This window comes from Gossypium arboreum, chromosome 1, assembly GCF_025698485.1.
Source record: "Gossypium arboreum isolate Shixiya-1 chromosome 1, ASM2569848v2, whole genome shotgun sequence".
Classification (NCBI taxonomy): Eukaryota; Viridiplantae; Streptophyta; class Magnoliopsida; order Malvales; family Malvaceae; genus Gossypium; species Gossypium arboreum.
This window is the reverse complement of record NC_069070.1, coordinates 85,526,378-85,530,977: the sequence shown is the minus strand read 5'-3', so window position 1 is coordinate 85,530,977 and position 4,600 is coordinate 85,526,378. Positions and strand designations below refer to the sequence as shown.

At 42.4% G+C, this 4,600-nt stretch overlaps 1 non-coding gene across 1 annotated transcript; it reads left to right on the top strand.

The window, feature by feature from the left end:
- Nucleotides 1-4,200: 4,200 nt before the first annotated feature.
- LOC128281959 (small nucleolar RNA R71) lies at nucleotides 4,201-4,307 on the top strand. Its single transcript, XR_008272253.1, has one exon. It is a non-coding gene; the product is annotated as a small nucleolar RNA R71 (small nucleolar RNA).
- The last annotated feature ends 293 nt before the right edge of the window (nucleotides 4,308-4,600 follow it).

Genomic DNA, 4,600 nt, shown 5'->3' with positions numbered 1-4,600 from the left:
TGAACTCGACGATGGATGGGTGGTGGCTGAGACGGTGGGTCCTCATGACGTGGAGGGACATCATCAGTAATGTCCTCTAGGTCCTCCTCCTCAGCGGACTGGATGAGGCGGTACTGAGAAGGGTAGGTTCCACGTCGTTTTTTGATCATCCTCATATGTAGCATACTCGAGATGCCTTGTGGGGACATTTGGCTGATGAGGGTCAGGGAGGATGATTGTACTGCTGCGTTGAGGAGCCCGAAGTACCGTGCCAGTCTAGTCACATAGGGGCCAATGGAGATGACTCCTCTCTTATGCTGCTCCGTTTGATAGTGAATGGCGAGGGCAATGAAATAGGCCAGGTCAAAGACATGCCTGTTCGCCATGCTCCACAAGAAATAGGCGTCGTAAGTGTTGACGACGCTGGTGCTCACTCGCCGTCCTAGTAGAGTGTGGGCTAAGATGGCGTGTAGGTATGGCAGGGATGGGGCAAGGGTTGATGCCTTAGAGTGACTAGGATCATAGGTGGCCGAGTCAGGGACTAAAGCACTCCAACACTTCGTAGGAGAATAGTCGATATAGCGATGGAGGGCGTCGAGTTCGTTGTCGTCCATGAACTCCTCCGTGTTTAGTCCCAGTGCGATTCCAAACTCAGGTACGCTCAAATAGCTTTCCAAACCACCGAGGTAGAACTGGACCGTTCCTGGATCATCAAACTCTGTCATAATGGTTTGGAAGTGAAAGGTCAAACAGAGTTCCAGTGCGAGCTCAAGGTACGTCGGCTCGATGATCCCAAAAAAGAGCTCCTATGGATTAGTCGACAGAAGGGCTCTGATCGTGTTAGCTAGTTGGACTTGTTCAAGTGTGGCCAAGTCAATGCAAAGGCCCACACGTAAGGGTCGGGCCCAAATTATTTAAAAGAATTCTTCTTGGGGTCCTAAGGGAAACTAAATAAAGGGGTGCCTGATCTCCGCGGTAGGACCCGAGAATGACGTTGTTCCTTTCCTCTTCTTTGAAGCGGGGACTACAGTTTTCTTACCACAGTTTGACATGATATCTGCAATGGCAAGACGAAATAAACAATAATAAAAAATAAAATTACTCCCCAACAATTGCATGGAAAAAAAATATGCAATGCATGTTAGAACTAAATAGAGATACTTCATAGGAGTCATGTACTAAAAACAATTATGCTGACAGATAGCCTAATCAGATATTTTAAGTCATTACTACGAATAGGAAAACGAGAATAATGCCTAGTAAATGAATGCATATGGGAATGATAATATGGGAAATAGATTGAAGTCCATGGCAACACAAGAATGAATGTACCATAATCTATCAACTAGAATAGCAAGAAACAAAGAGCATAAGCATGGCTATTATTAGAACTATGAAGATTACAGTCAAAATAACACAAGCAAAATCAAATTAGTAAACAAAATGAAGAGGAAAGAATGAACAAACGCAATGGCTTGGTAGAGGGAGGGGCTTGGGACGTCAATGGTGATACTGTGTTTGGCATACAGGCGTGGTAAGGAGGGCGTGGGTAAGAGTTGTGGCTGCTAGGTTAGGGATTTTGGGGAAGGGGATGATGAATAGTGAGGGGTTTATATAGATTTTGAGGCACATGGCCGTGGGGCACGCCCGTGTGCCCTTATTTTAGCCCGTGTGTTTCGCGATTTCAAATTTGGGTGCGTCTAAAATTTGTCTCACATCCGTGTTCTTTGGGCATATCAATGCACACGGCCATGTCGTATAGCCGTGTTCTACTTTGTTTGCTTCTCCCACGCCCGTGTGTATAGGTGCATGCCCGTGTTGGTTTATCAGTCTTGAGTATGGTGGTGGGCACTAGTGTGTCTCATGCCTGTGTTAAATTCTCAGTTTCAACCACGACTTCAAGACACGGGCGTGTCGCATGCCTGTGTTGTTTTGACAGGTTCACCCACGGCTACGTCTCACGGTCATGGCAACTTATCGCATCTCGTGTTAGGGAAAAATTTTGCCTTATTTTCACGGCTGTTGCCCTATTTTCACACGACCGTATCGCACGACTGTGTCTACGCCCGTGGTGTGAGCACGGCCTAAGGCATGCCCGTGTGCCTAGTCGTGTGGATTAGAAAACCTATGGCCAAGTACTCAGTTAGTGATTAAATGTTAAAAACAAAAATTTTAAAGAGATCAATGCTGTTAGTGCTCGGGTTGCCTCCCGAGAAGTGCTTATTTATAGTCTAAGCTCGACTTACCTTAATTTCGTATAGTCATGGTGGTTCGAGGAGTTTACACTCCTTATCCCTGCTATCAATTTTATCAAAATAAGGTTTTAGACCAGTACTATTTACCTTAAAGGTATCGAATTTAGGATGAATTATCTCGACTGTACCGTATAGAAAAATATTGAGTACCGTGAGAGGAATTTCTCCATTAGATTCAGAAGTGGCAATACAAGGATCTTTTGTATCCAGTAGTACTTTGTCTCCAACCTTAAGTTGATTTGGTGGAATATTGAGCTCGTTAAGGCGTGGTTTTGGTTTATGTGTCCACCATTCATCTAGTTCCTCAACTCCTAGCATTCGTTCTTCATAGATAGGTCCTTTGTTGTTGCTTGAACAAGGCTCATGTGCACTCTTCGAACCTGTTTTTAACACAGAGGGTTTTACCACATGATCAGTACTAGTAGTATGATTTATGCAATCACCCTCGATTTTGAGATGTTACTCGAATTACGAGCTTCAAGAGTGATTGTTTCATCACCCACACGAAGTGTGAGTTCACCTGTACCAACATCAATTATCGTTCTAGCAGTTGCTAAAAAGGGCCTCCCTCAAAATTAAAGGCACGCTACTATCCTCCTCTATGTCTAGAACAACGAAATCAACTGTGAATATAAATTTATCAATTTTAACGAGTACATCTTCAATAATACCCCTAGGAAATCTGATTATTTTATCTGCTAATTGAATGCTCATCCTAGTTTGTTTGGGTTTCCCAAGACCTAGTTGCTTAAACATTTTGTAAGGCATGACATTGATACTAGCCCTTAAATCAGCCAAAGCATTTTTAACATTTAAGCTACCAATTAAACAAGAAACCGTAAAACTCCCTGTATCTTTCAATTTGTTGGCTAGCTTGTTCTGTAGAATGGCTGAGCAAACTGCATTTAACTCTACATGCGATGCCTCATCTAACTTCTGCTTATTTGCTAAAAGCTCTTTTAAAAATTTGACTACGTTCGGCATCTGCGAAAGAGCCTCAATAAACGGTAAGTTAATATGTAATTTCTTTAAAAGTTTAAGGAATTTACTAAATTGTTCGTCTGAGTGGTGTTTCCTTGTCGCATTGGGGTATGGTACATGTGGTTTGTACTCTTTACTTACCTATTTTTGGTCATTGTGGTCCACCTCACCTTTACCTTTACTTACCACAGTTTCTTGCCTCGGTTCTGGTTCAGGTGCAACTAACCCTTCCTCATCTTGAATGGTAATCGCATTGAGTTACTCTCTTGGGTTAGATTCAGTGTTACTCGGTAGGCTACGTTGTGGTCATTCAAATATCAATTTAGCGAGCTGGCCTATATGAGTTTGGAGCCCTTGGATCGATGCTTGTTGATTTTTAAGTGCTATCTCGATATTCTGAAAATGAGTTTTTGACACCGAGATGAATTTTGTTAGCATCTCGTCAAGGTTTGGCTTTTTCTCTTATTGGTAAAGTGGTTGTTGGAAGCCTAGAGGTGGCGGTGGTATCTGATTCCCTTGGCCTCCCCATGAGAAATTTGGGTGGTTCCTCCATCCTGCATTGTAAGTGTTACTGTAAGGATTATTTTAAGGTCTAGGATTATTACCCATAGAATTTAATTGCTCGTTTTCCATGTTGTGGCCATAAGGTGGGTACTCTGAATTGCTCGTTCCTCCTTCACTTGCATAGCATTGCATTACTGGGTGAACCTGTGAAGAACCAAGGAAACCGTCAATTTTTCTATTCAAAAGTTCTACCTGAATAGAGAGCATGGTGGCCGAGTCGACATTAAAAATGCCAGCTGCTTTCGTTGGCTTTGTCCTCATGACTTTCCACTGATAATTATTCAGTGACATCTCTTCTATAAATTCATAAGCATCCTCAGGTGCCTTATTATTGATAGTCCCACCAGTGACTGCGTCAACCATCTGTCTAGTCGAAGGATTTAGCCCACTGTGAAAAGTTTGAACCTGTAGCCAGAGTGGTAACCCATGGTGAGGGCACCTTCTTAACAGATCTTTGTATATCTCCCATGCATCGTAGAGTGTTTCTAGATCCATCTGCACAAAAGAAGAGATATCATTTCTTAATTTAGCCATTTTAGCCTGTGAAAAATATTTTAGTAAAAACTTTTCGGTCATTTGTTCCCAAGTAGTGATTGACCCCGTGGTAACGAGTTCAACCACTATTTAGCCTTATTCCTTAGTGAAAAGGGAAACAACCGAAAGCGTATGGCATCATCAGAAACGCCATTGATTATAAATGTGTCGCAAAACTCCGAAAAATTCGCCAAGTGATTGTTTGGATCCTCATCCTACAAACCATCAAACTGAACAAATTGTTGTATCATTTGAATCGTGTTAGGTTTCAGTTCAAAATTATTTGC